This window comes from Natrix helvetica (assembly GCF_964273705.1).
Source record: "Natrix helvetica genome assembly, chromosome: 10".
NCBI lineage: Eukaryota > Metazoa > Chordata > Lepidosauria > Squamata > Natricidae > Natrix > Natrix helvetica.
In genome coordinates, this window is record NC_138561.1 from 10,596,988 (window position 1) to 10,610,438 (window position 13,451).

At 37.7% G+C, this 13,451-nt stretch overlaps 1 long non-coding RNA gene across 2 annotated transcripts in view; it reads left to right on the forward strand.

The window, feature by feature from the left end:
• Positions 1 to 704: 704 nt before the first annotated feature.
• The window catches only part of LOC309397429, a 270,598-nt gene continuing 257,851 nt past the window's right edge, over positions 705 to 13,451 (forward strand). For both annotated transcript variants that reach the window (XR_014176255.1, XR_014176256.1), the window contains exon 1: positions 705 to 1,089. This is a non-coding gene — a long non-coding RNA (uncharacterized lncRNA). The remainder of the gene's footprint in view (positions 1,090 to 13,451) is intronic.

The following is a 13,451-nucleotide window of genomic DNA, read 5'->3' on the forward strand; positions in this document are numbered from 1 at the left end:
ACAAATAAACCCAGTGGTGGAGAAAATTCTTGAATCTGGGCAGACTTTAGGGTTAGGGTTAGGCATGATCCTGTTATTGATAGAATGGTAGTGAATACTTGTCACGGGCATGCTAAGTTCACTATAACATTTTCACCTTAACACTTGCATTTGAACAGATTTGAAAATTGCATTAACCGCAATCAAGTTAAGATTGTTTAACTCATGCTTAGCATGGCTGGCTGAAGAATTCTGGGAGCTGAATTCATACATCTTAAAAGTTGCCAAGTTTTGAGACAAGATCAAATGGGGCATCCCCACATAACAAATGACACATCTTTACTAAGGTGCCATTCAAAATAAACACAACAAAAACCACATATAAGCAAATATTCAGTAAAAGCAGTTCAGAAGCCAGGGAACCAATATTCACCCTAAAGCAGCCATAATACATTTAAAATAATCCCCCGGAAAAGGGATTATATGCATAGTCATTAAGAACAAGTGTTAACCTGGAATTGTCAGCTAAATAAGAAAAGAGTGGAATAATCTCCAGTCCAATGAAGTGAATAAATGAGAGCTGAATTCAGGAGCTTAGAAAGTCAAAAATCATGTTCCAGTGTTAGCAAGTGCAGTGGTGGTTCTCACTCTCTTTTGATCATGAGACAAAGGATTTTGACTTATAGTTGTAAACAACCCCTCCCCCCCCAGCCCCTTGGCATATTCAGAAGCCATGGATGGAAAATCATATGTTAGCCATGCAAAGAAATGACCATTATCAGGGGAAGGTTTCTAATGAGGCCTGAAGCTTTGCAGAATTGTATTCTGACAAATTAAACCAGATTTGCTTCAGCTGCACCTTAAGTGGTGAATGCAGAAGACTTGAGTTCAGAAGGCAGAGTGACTGCCTTGAAACTGTGTTTGCTTATGTGAAATTCTTGATTTCTGGACTGTACTTTGCTATCATGTCATTCACTGAACATTGAGGCTGGATGTTGATGATTTCTTGGAAGCCTGATACAAGTCTGATAAATGGTACTACAGGCTGGCCCCTTGCAATTCTGATAAAAGGCTGAAGACTGATGTGCAGCTCTGAAGCCAAGTTCAATAGTAAGTAGATATGATTTATGACTGCTATGAATATTCCCTTCTGGAGCTTTGCTAGCCTGTGAAATCTATGCCCTAGTTTCTATTGTTTTTTTTTTTTCACTTGACAATGTTTTCTCTGTGCACATGAGCAAGAACAGAGGGATACACTTTTGTTGCCTTTTCCCCCCTCATCTAGATAGTGGTGTGGAATCTTTGATGGTTTCTGAACTTGGTTGTTTTCTTGCAGATGTTTCATTAGTGAAATAGTGGTGTCTTCCCAGAGGATCTATGGAATTGTTGGGCAGATGTTTACACTGAGATTATGGATATCAAAAGAAGTGTTTAATGAGAATATATTATTTGACATTCTTCCCCAACTTAACCCCCACCAAAAAAAATGGTTCCTACAGCTGGTGATGTAGCTGAATTGTTGGTATAATGCTAACATATCTGTAAGGAAAAACTGGCAATGATTGTTAGCACATTTTCATGATCACTAGTGTTGGCCATCATTTTGCAGTGTTCAATGATCTTGTTCCACTTTGGTTGGTTTCCAGATTGGATTCTTCTGTAAGTATATATTTGCTGGCATGAAAAAGAACTAGACCTGTTTAGCTGTAAGACCAAAAAGAGGAAAAGAAAGTGGTTCAAACTATTGGCAAACTATTCTGTTTACTATGCTCTAAGAAATAGATATATTATCAGCAGAAGTAATAGAATAGTCAAAAGTCAAAAGAAACTTTCTTTTTCATAGATGCTGTAGTGAAGGAACTGAGGGTGAAATGGTTTTTGTGGCATTGTTATGCTGAAAGGTACATTAGTTTGTGTTATTTTTCTAAAAAAAAAATCTGAATGATGCAGACCTAGGAAATGTCAGGAACCTGAACAGAGTTGAAATACTTTTTCAATAGTATTTTTATTTTAGGTTACTCATTTTCAGTGGCAAGTTCATGTGGCTCTATCACTGGTCAAGGCCCAAAAGACTAAAGTCTTTGTGGTGCTTTTTCATGATGAATAGTCACTATCGCTATTGTTCCCATTTGACATATGTTAAGAATATTGTACTGAAAATAGTTCTGGCTTTAGGAACTGCTTATTCTTTTGCTACTATTAGTATGCTTGATTTTTAGTTTCTTTACCTTGAGTTTGATTTTTTTAATGGTGTGTGCTGTTAAGAGATATTTGCATGGTTTTCTTTTATTATGGTTTGCTTCAGTCAGCTAGGTATTTCAACTAGATTTGGCATTTTTATCTACCTATTAGTCAATAACCTGACATTGTCCAGGTATTTATTTATTTATAGGGGGGAAATGTCTGGACCAAACATAATTTCTAACATTGGATTTTCCACCTTACCAGAGGGAGCCCCTTGTGAAGTACTGTGAAGCCATTACCATGGCAACTCCACTGCGCTGTACAGTAGAAGCCATTTTAAGAAGCAAATATTGTTATTTGATGTGTTAAAGGTGTATTGTTGCAGGATGTAAGCTGTTCCAGGTAAAGCTGCCTTTTCCAATTGACTGGTGGTTTTGTTGATGGTGTTCAAGTAGTATCCCAGTTGTTTTGGGATTTCATTGTTATTTTAGGAAATGAGGGCACCTTGTAAGATTTTGGCCTTAAAGGTAGACTGTGATGAGGTTAAACTAATCTGATTATTATTCGTTGCTCTTTCGTTTCTTTTTGTTTGAGACTTCAGGTTGCTTTAAATGTTGGTTGCTGCTTAAAACTCTACACTAAAACAATAATTTCAAAAATAAGAGAATGAGAGTTGCTCGGGAGACTTTCAAAAGGCCCAGATTAATGGTGCCTGATTGGTAGTACTGATAGCTATGTGTGATAAGCCTGACTTTGTCTTGATTCCTAATTAATATGCAAATAAACTGGTATAATTAGAAAAAAAATCAACCTCTGGATTTTTATCATGACTTCAGCTGCGTCAACAAGACTTATTAAAACCTTCTAGAAATCACTTGCAAGGCTCAAAAAATATTTTTCCATTCTGATTGGAATGGAAACTAATTTTCTGATTTATATACAATTTCACTGTTTATCTTCAGGAAATCGTTCAAGAAATATATTTCCTAGCAAAGGAGTTTCAGGCCAATATCTAAGTTTATACATTGTAATTCTGTGGCTGAGAAGTACAAGATTCTGAAGATGAGGGTGATGTTCTTGCTATATCAGTCAGCTTGTGCATCATACTAGCCAAAACCTTGTTGGGAAGGTTGAATACTGGTTAAAAAAAATGGGCACATTGTACTTCAGCCAATCAGAGAGAGAAGAGATTAAGACTTGTCCTATATTGATGCTCAATTTTTGGTGTGTCTGTGCATTTGTTGTCCATTGGCATTCAAATGATTAGCTTCTCATGGTTAATTTTGTCTATCTGCTATACTACAATCAGCTGATCATGTGAACCAATACCAGGACTACCAGCGTCATGGGATAAACCAGATAGAAATTACAACCAAATGAGCCAATTCTTCTTTATGTAAAGCAATTGATTCTTGTAAGTTGTGGGAATAAACTGTCTGTACGTGTTTGTGGGTCTTAGCAAGAACATAACAAGACGTGTGGTTTTGGCTAGAAGGAACTGTTGCTCTTGGCTAAGAGGAATAGGGATTCTTTGTATGGCGAAAAACAACTCCTTATATGTCTCATTCCTTATATGTATCACTATATGTAACCAATGTAACTAATCATTTTTGACTGCTTAAAGCTTCCTGTTATGTTCTAATAAAAGAGGGTGTCGGGCGTTGCCCGAGGCTTCTCATCCCAGGACAGCCCTGTGTCCGTGTATTTCATGGGTAGCCGGGAAAATCCCCTCAGTAAGTCTGAAAATAGAATTCTCCCACTGGCTAGGGGAGAATCTCTTTTGAGCCTCATACTCTGCCCACTATCTATCTGAGGGCTATGCTGTCTCTTATCTTACTGTTCCCTATTCAGCCTCTCTTTGTCAGTCTCCTAAGGTCATTTCCATATATAATTATGCAATAGGGATCAGTGTTATTAGATTTCTTGCTTCGACCATTAAAGGTAAAGGGGAAGGTTCCCCTCGCACATACTGCATGTGCTAGTCGTTCCCGACTCTAGGGGGTGGTGCTCATCTCCATTTCAAAGCCAAAGAGCCAGCACTGTCCAAAGACATCTCCATAGTCATGTGGTCACCATGACTAAATGCCAAAAGCACATGAAATGCTTCTAGCTTCCCACCGAATGTGGTTCCTATTTTTCTGCTTACATTTTTATGTGATTTCGAACTGCTAGGTTAGCAGAAGCTGGGACAAGTAACATGTGCTCACTCCATTATACAGTGCTAGGGATTCGAGTCTGCTGACCTTTCAGATTGACAAATTTAGCATCTTAGGCCCTGAGCCACCACCTCCCTGCTTCAACCATTAGAAGTGAATTAATAAGACAATTGGTCGAGTTTCGTATGATTCCAAGAGTCACACTACTTTTTTTCAACCAATAATAGCATGTTGTTTCTTACTCTAACTTGACCATCCTTACCATCAATAGCAGTCCACAAGTAATAGAAATCAGGGCCGTTAGCAATTAGCAGTGCTCAGAATACAAGAACTTGTGTCTGAGAAAATTGGCATATAAAGTGTTCTCTTTCCCCCCCAAAATATTGTCATTTTTCTGCATCTGCTTTGTAATTTAAATGGTTTTGAAAATGGTTCTGTCAAAATATCATGAGTTGTTCCATTAAAATTTGCTCAGATGAGTAATGGGATACTGATATTAGGTTGCATTATTGCTTCATTTCTACTGCTCTTGAGTCTGCCATTAGAGAATCAGATCTTGAGTTAGAATTGTATAGCCTACATCAAAGTTATTGTTGTAAAATAGGAAGTCCTAGAATATAGAGATAGAGAAGTACTAGGTGGCCAGTGTTTAGCTTTGTTACAGATTTAGTTGAGAAAACTGACACCTCTGCCTTGCTTATTGTGGATGTTGTCTCCTTCAAAGAGTCCTTAAGGATTTTTTTCTTAATCTCAGTCCTGTCAAGATAACACGTTGCTTCCTCTGTTTATCAGATTATGACCTTGTATTCCAAAATGATTCATTAAAATCTTGCACAGTAGGTCAATTTATAATATTTTCCCCCACTAGTGGGGGGAAAATAGATGTGTCGGTGTGGATATCTATTTTTCAGAAGTATGATTAGGACAAATGAGAAAGTTAACAGAAATATGAGATATTGAGTGGGGATGTGTGTAAACTAATCTCGAATAGTTGATTTCCTTTTTTTACCCCTAGACGTTCATAATCCTTCTCATTTCACTCACTTCAGAGATTCCTAGGGTGGTCACGACTATTTGAGTTCTAAAATGGGTTCAGAGTGTGTCTTCTTCATTACCTTAGTTTGAATTTCCATATCTAAGGTATATTCTAGCCAGAGATGTAATGATGGTGAGTGAATGGATCTGTCTTCTATGTAGGTGGTACTATATTTCAGGGAAATTATGGGCACAGCCTCAACCACCGACTAGATGGAGATTCATTCTACCTACTCTCAATTCTTATAGATTAGAAAGTTCCAAACACACTTTGGCACAATCTACTTTCAGCAAAAAGTTTCAACCTTCATTCATATTTACGCTTACCCTCTATTTTTCTCAGTTGAAATGATCTTTCTGAAATGATTGGTTCCATGCAGAGATAGAGAAATGTTTGCACATTGTGTAGTAATAGTATTTTTTTTTTCATTCCCATTTTGGTTTGGGGGAGGAAAATAACAGTAGTCGGGGTTTAAGACTTGCAGATATCTAAATGTTGTTCAGAAATGCAGCATTACTGAATTTTCTGCAAATCTCTTAGCGACGTTTTGTTGCGTTGTGTGTTCTACTATACTTTGTCAAAGTCTGAGACAACTCTGTGAGCACTTTGTTAGACAGCAGATAGGTAAGGTCGTAGCCCACAATCTTAAGGGCCTCGTTACAAGAGCGCACTTAAGTCTTCAGAGCATACTTCAGTTATTAATATTATTTGGCAAGCAGTGTCAAAAGAAAATGTATTGTGTTTCTGGAATGATTTAACAGGGGTTGTAAATGAAGGAACTGGGAAATACACATTACTGGCCCCCATGTTACAAGTCAGGAGAAGAATAATCACAGAAATATCACAGAGAGAGAAATGGAAGCAAGGAGGGGGGTGGAGGTTGGCTGGAAACACATAATGGATGAAATTCATTTTCCTTTTGAAGGGTTGTGTGCACAGTCTTAATTTCGAGGCTAGGATGAAGCCTGGAACAAAACTCCTGATTGTGAACTCCAAACAATCATCTAGAGATGTGCTCTTCATTTTCAGATCAAATTGTGATTTCTTTTTTAAAAAAAAAATAGTACTTATGCTGGGGGAAATAAGAAAAGTCAAGATGAGGAAAACAACACTATATTAAAAATCCTCCTTTTACTTGGGTTTCAGGAGTTTCAAGGGCTTTTACATTTTAGGGACACAGTGGCTCACTGGCTAAGATGCTGAGCTTGTCAATCAAAAGGTTGGGAGTTCGGCAGTTTGAATCCCTAGTGCTGCGTAATGGAGTGAGTTCCCGTTACTTTTTCTAGCTTCTGCCAACCTAGCAGTTCGAAAGCACATAAAAATGCAAGTAGAAAAATAGGGACCACCTTTGATGGGAAGGTAACAGCGTTCTGTGCACCTTTGGTGTTTAGTCATGCCAGCCACATGACCACGGAGACGTCTTCAGACAGCGCTGGTTTTTTGGCTTTGAAATGGAGATGAGCACCGCCCCCTAGAGTTGGGAGTGATTAGCACATATGTGCACGGGGGGGGGGGGACCTTTCCTTTTATGTAATTGCATGCATATAACTTTAATCAATCATTGTGGCGATAACATTGACTTTTTTAACCTAAAATCATGGTAATATTATGGTAAGCATTATGAATTCATTTAAAATATATAATTCAATGCTTTCCCTAAAAAGAAAATGGTCTAAATAATGGGAATCTTAACACAGTCCTGGTTCCAACATAATATCATGATCGGTACTTTTAATTTTGTAAGATTAGTGTTATTAGAGAAAGAAGAAGGAAGACCGAAGAAAATATTTGTAGATTAGGGTTGAACTGTGGGATCCTTGGTCTTCTCTCAGCTTGTTTTCTTGTAGACTTTTCATGACCCAACTACATAACATTATCAGTGCTGATGAAGGTGTGTGTTTATAAGCAATAGATTGCACGTAAGCATTGGGAGGCTCAAGGAACCATCAAGAACATTTTCATCAACACCAACAACACAAGCCAACCCATATGTAAACAGAGAGCAAACCCCACGTCTTTCTACCACTGATGATATTCCCTAGTTGGGTAATGTCTGCAAGAAAGCCACAAAACTCAAAAAGAGGAAGAGGAACAAGGGGAGCTGACTACTATGGGGGGGAAACTAGGCTATACTTGAGAAGAGGTTTAGAATCATTTCAGAAGGGGAGATATTTTCACCACACTCATTTCCCAAATATGATTTTCCCCCCATTGAAATACTTCCCCCCCTACTTTATTTTATTTTTAATGTATTTATTTATTTTGTCAAGCATGTATAAGATAACAGATATAAGTAGAAACATGATTATGAATACATGAAATGGATACAAATGAAAGGGAACATTAGGACAAAGACAGTATGCACATTGGTGCACTTATGTACGCCCCTTACAGACTTCTTAGGGATGAGGGACCATCAATTGTCCACTGACAGTCGACAGTCTAAGGTTAAAGTTTTGGGGGTTTGGGGAAGAAACCACAGAGTCAGGTAGTGTGTTCCAGGCATTGACCACTCTGTTGCTGAAGTCGTATTTTCTGCAATCAAGTTTGGAGCAGTTTACCTTAAGTTTGTATCTATTATGTGCTCGTGTATTGTTGTAGTTGAAGCTGAAGTAGTCATTGACAGGTAGGACATTGTAGTGGATAATTTTATGTACTACGCTTGCATCAGACAGAAGGCAGTATTGCTTGCTACTAGACTTAAACGTTATAGTCAGATTTAAATAGGTCTCCGTTTAGAAAGAGAGAGAGACTTTGAAAATCAAGTTGTTCCATTTAGAGATTGGAGGACAAGAAAAGATGGGTCAAGAGCTCCTATTTAGAGATAGGAGGCCAAGTGTTGGCCTCCTATCTTGCTGTGTGTTGTGATGTCTCAGGCACAGAGTTTTTCATAGATTATGAGATGAAAAATGGAGCTGGGGAGTGGGGGGTGTCATCATCTTCTCAGGGAACAAAAGGGTAAGGAAAAGATCTCTGCTAAGTATGTAGAGAGTTTTTTGGAAAAGGAAGGCTCAAAGCAAATCAGCATTCCAGGAATGCACACACTCTCTTATCCATTTAACCACATAACTGACTCAGGCACCAACTGTTGAATCAATACAGACCCAGCTGCTGCAGCTAGCAAACTGCTTCTAACAGCCGAGCATCTGGGTGCTGCATTGTTTGAAAAGGCCAAGATTGCTCCTTTCTGATTACAGGGGGGTTGTGCTTGCTGTGTGGGGCTACGGTGATTGTGAAGAGAAGGTCCTTTCATCGTTCAACAAATAGCAGCAACGAAGAAAAGGGAGCAATTAGATCCTGGGTAAAAGTCTGAATAATTCAAATAGGAACAATCACTTTATTCTATAGGAACACCACCATTAGTCCTTGCTTAATGCAAATGTTACTGAAACAGGAAGCTGGTTTTTAAATATGTTCATAGACGTGCAACCTAGATATTTCCTATAGTCTGTTGAACATTTCATTTCTATCTCTTAATTTTTTTTTCATCGCAGTCTTCCACATCCATGATGCTTATTGTAGATATTGATCTCTGTTGCCCATGACAACTTGGGTCAAACAATGTTTTCACATAATACATTTCACATAACCCTAAATAGGTTAGGGTTAATCTTAATTGTACCTATGCTATCTGCCACATTCCCTCCTAAGGATAAGGATGGACCCGGTTAACTTGCACACATCTTAATCAGTATAATCCAAGATCAGTTCAAGCTGAAAACATGTTCCTTTCTGTTCTACACAAGGTAGGTCCTCTCTTTAGGACTGATTTAAAAAAAAAAAAGCTAATATGCTGTTATCCACATCCTATTAACTCAAAAATGTACAAAGTATTCTGACAATTCAATTCTCTAAGAAAACTAGGTGGCATTCCCTTTTAATGGCTCTAAACTATCAGATTGGGATTACCCTTGAATTTACCTTTTGTTTCCTATAAAGGTTTTTGTCTCTGCTTTGCAAAAAGAACTCATTTTATTGTAGTTTTAGAGTATCCATGTTCGATACACAACATTTATCTATTCTACTATGGCCTTTTCTCTTTATATAATCACTTATATGTGGACCTGTTTGCAAGCGATTTTGTAGTTTGAGTGTATACTTTTCATAGGTCGTGCACTTTCCCTTACTCTACACATATTTTAAATTGTGAAAGGAATCACATTTATATACATTACAGTGATGCACAGCTTGAAAACACTTGGGGAGAAGTGCTTTGCATTTCTCTTGGAGCGATTGCCATACCAACTTTATTTCAATCTTCTGTGTAACTCTGAGAAAAAGGTGCTAATAATCTAATTAAAGAGTTATCAATACATGAATGTTAATGAATAGATTCTTGAAGGAAATAATGAAGTCCAAATCATTTCTTGCAAATCATGTACATATCTTGCCTAGTCCTAATTATACAACAATGCATTATGCATGCAATAATACATTATTTATACACAACATGTAAGTGCTTCCTAGTTCGTAAACATGGGACTTCAGGGTATACATAGGTTGTCGAAAATTTACTGAGTACATTTCTATTAATTAGATTAATTTCTCATTTATATAAACTTTTGTTCATTGTTTCTTTGACTTTAACGATACAGATCTGATGCTGTTGATGTTGACATGTTACCAAGGCTTTGGAATTTATTTACAGTATCAAGTTTTCATTTCAGCAGATGTTCAGGATTTAGTATTTTTATATGTTCGTTCTCGAGGTTGTTGCTTACTTTTAATGTTTTATTTCTTAATCGACCACTGGGTTTTATGCCTTATAAACCTCTTGACACAAGGTATCTTCCTTGCCCTCCATATTTTGTTTCTTAACCGTAAACAAAACAAGGTTTTTTTTTAAACAAAATGGTAAAGTTTCCATATACAAAATTCCTTTTTTTTTCCCTTTCAGACACCCATCCTAACAAACAGAATTTACTGGAGCAATTAACAGTAATAGATATCCTTTTCAACCCATCATCCATAAACCTCTAAACCACACACTAATTTTCCTTGTAGAACAGAATTCTTTATTGGCCAAGTGTGATTGGACACACAAGGAATTTTTCTTTGGTGCATATGTTCTCAGTGTACATAAAGAAAAATAAAATAGAATGCATTCATCAAGAATCGTAAGATACAACACTTAGTGATAGTCAAAGGTTACTAATAAGCTATCAAATCGTACTAGTAAACAAATAAAACAATATAAATTGAAAGATACAAGCAACATGATTACAGTCATAAGTGTGAAGAGATAGATACTAGGAAGGAAGAGAAGAAGAATAGTAATGCAGTATTAGTAAATTAGTTGACAGTGTTGTGGGAATTTATTGTTAAGAAGAGTGATGGCATTCAGGAAAAACTGTCCTTGTGTCTAGTTGTTCTGGTGTGCAGTGTCCTACAGTGTGTTTTTGAGAGTAGAAGTTGAAACAATTTATGTCCAAAATGTGAAAGGTCTGTAGATATTTTCACAGCCCTCTTTTTGACTCGTGCAGTATACAGATCCTCAATGGAAGGCAGGTTGGTAGCAATTGTTTTTTGGCAGTTCTAATGATACATTGAAGTCTGTGTCTGTCTTGTTTGGTTGCAAAGGCTAAGGTGTTCATAGCTGTTTCTTTTCCATGAATACTTCTTTTGTCCTTTCCTCTCTCGATTTGGTTCCAAATTTTAGGAACTCATTTGATTATAACCCTTTTTAAAACTTTTGTAACATGAACTTGTAAAGGGGAGATATGAATATAGGATACAGCCATAGTAAAATTCCTGAAGCTGATTGTATATGTCTGTGTGATAATAAGGAAGTTGAAACCACACTGTAAATTTCATAGAGACATTAGGTCAATCTACATTGTAACCCTAATAGATAAATTCCCTTGGAGGCTAAATAAATTGTATATGAACCTTCTCCTTCAAGATTTAAAACCATTCGTTATGTGTGCAATAGCGAAATGTTGTGTTGCTGCAATGAAACCGAGATATCATTGGTAAAAGACATATTGGAGGGAATATATAGGTTTTTTTTTTAAATTTTACAGCTATTAATATTTTAGATTTATCAGCTGAGTAACAACTGTATTAACATAGTAATAGAGGGTGTTATAGGCTGTGATTTATTCTGCTAGCTCTTAGTATATGCTTCAGTCTGTTTTTGTTGCTTTAAAGCTTGCTGGTCTTTGACCAAATAAACATGATTGATTTGATTTGATTGATTGATTGATTGATTGAATACATGTTTAACTGGGAAGATCTTTAGGAAATTACACACTGCTCTGCAGCTACCTATGGTTATACTTCTACATTTCTATGATGTGAGTTCCCTAGTCACCCTACTGTGTCATTACAAAGTCAAATTTTTACTCTTCTTTTGAATTCCAAAGGGCTATAATATATGTATTAGTGATGCATTTGGTACGCCAAGCCGCCTGATCTAAGAGCTGTTTACTCTGAAAAAAAGTCTTCCTCAGTTCAGTGGGTTTTACTGCCCAATAAGAGATAACTGAATTGGGGTGTGAACTGCTTTACAATTGCGTGGCGTGCAACGCCGCGGTAGAAATTCTGCAAGCGATTTATAGAAGTCTTATTTAGATTTTGCATAATTAGGTTCTTTAGTAAATCAAGTGAAATCAATGCCTTGCCTGCCTCAAATCAATTTCAGGCCGGGAATGGAAGGCTGTGGTCCCAAACTGGAATGGTAATAAGGTAGTTTATACTCAGCCAAAGCAAAACTCTGCACTGTATTAGGCCACTGCATCGATGAGATTCATAACCTGCTTTATAATGCAGTTTGGGCCAGGCACTCAGGGTGAATTGGATTGCCAAGCTTATAAAAATGTGTTGCTTGATGTTGTACATTCTTATTCGGGCTTCCTGGGGAATGGTATTCAGAGAACTCAGTGGCATTTATGTTGGAGTAGCTAAGCTTGTCAAGACTAGCTCTGTCATTAGGACAAGCATGGGTAAACTGAGGCTCAGAGCCAAACACAGCCTCCGCTTTCTGCTTTTTTTCTGGCTTTTTGAAGAGACTTCTTCAACGGATGCTGAAAATCAGTGACATATGTTAGGCATCATTCTATGGGATGCGGTGGCTCAGTGGCTAAGATGCTGAGCTTGTCGATCAGAAAGGTTGGCAGCTCAGTGGTTCGAATCCCTAGCGTCGTGTAATGGAGCAAGCTCCCGTTACTTGACCCAGCTTCTGCCAACCTAGCAGCTTGAAATCAGGTAAAAATGCAAGTAGAAAAATGGGAACCACCTTTGGAGGGAAGGTAACAGCATTCTGTGCGCCTTCGGCGTTGAGTCATGTCCACAGATCACATGACTACAGAGACGTCTTCGGGCAATGCTGGCTCTTTGGCTTTGAAATGGAGATGAAATGGAGATGCCCCCTACAGTCAGCAACGACTATCACATATGTGCAAGGAGAACCTTTACCTTTAGGCATCATTCTAATCCTAAAATAGGCTTAAAGTAGCCTTTTTTGTTGTTTTTGAAGAAAACAAAATCTCCTCCTCATTAAAATCAAGAAAAAATAATCAAAACATCAGAGCTGGGGTGGCACAGAGGTTAGAATGCAGTATTGCAGGCTAATTCTGCCGACTGATAGGAGTTCAATTCTGACTGGCTCAAGGTTGACTCAGCCTTCCATCCTTCTGAAGTCAATTAAATGAGGACCCAGATTGTTGGGGGCAATAGGCTGCCTCTGTAAACCTCTTAAAGAGGGCTGTAAAACATTATGAAGCAGTATATAAGTCTAAGTGCTATTGCTATCACTACAGCACCATTTTTCCCGTATCCAATCCATGGTATATTAGATTGAATCTGGCCCCTACCAGATCTTCAGATGGGGAGGAGGTGAGGGAGGGGTTGAAATTACATCTAGAAACAAACGCTTTTGTGTACTGAAGTCCTTATTCTCGGCTTCCTAAGATTGTTGGCTCTGTGAATGGGAATGAACTATTTTTTTGCAGGGGGGGAGAGGCATTGTTTTAGTTTCAGATAGCAGAACATTTGAGATGCTCAGTCTAAACAGTTTCAACCCCGAGCATGGATAAAAAGTAAGTTTTGTTAAGCTGAGTCATACATACTCCTAAATACAACATATATGCAGAGAC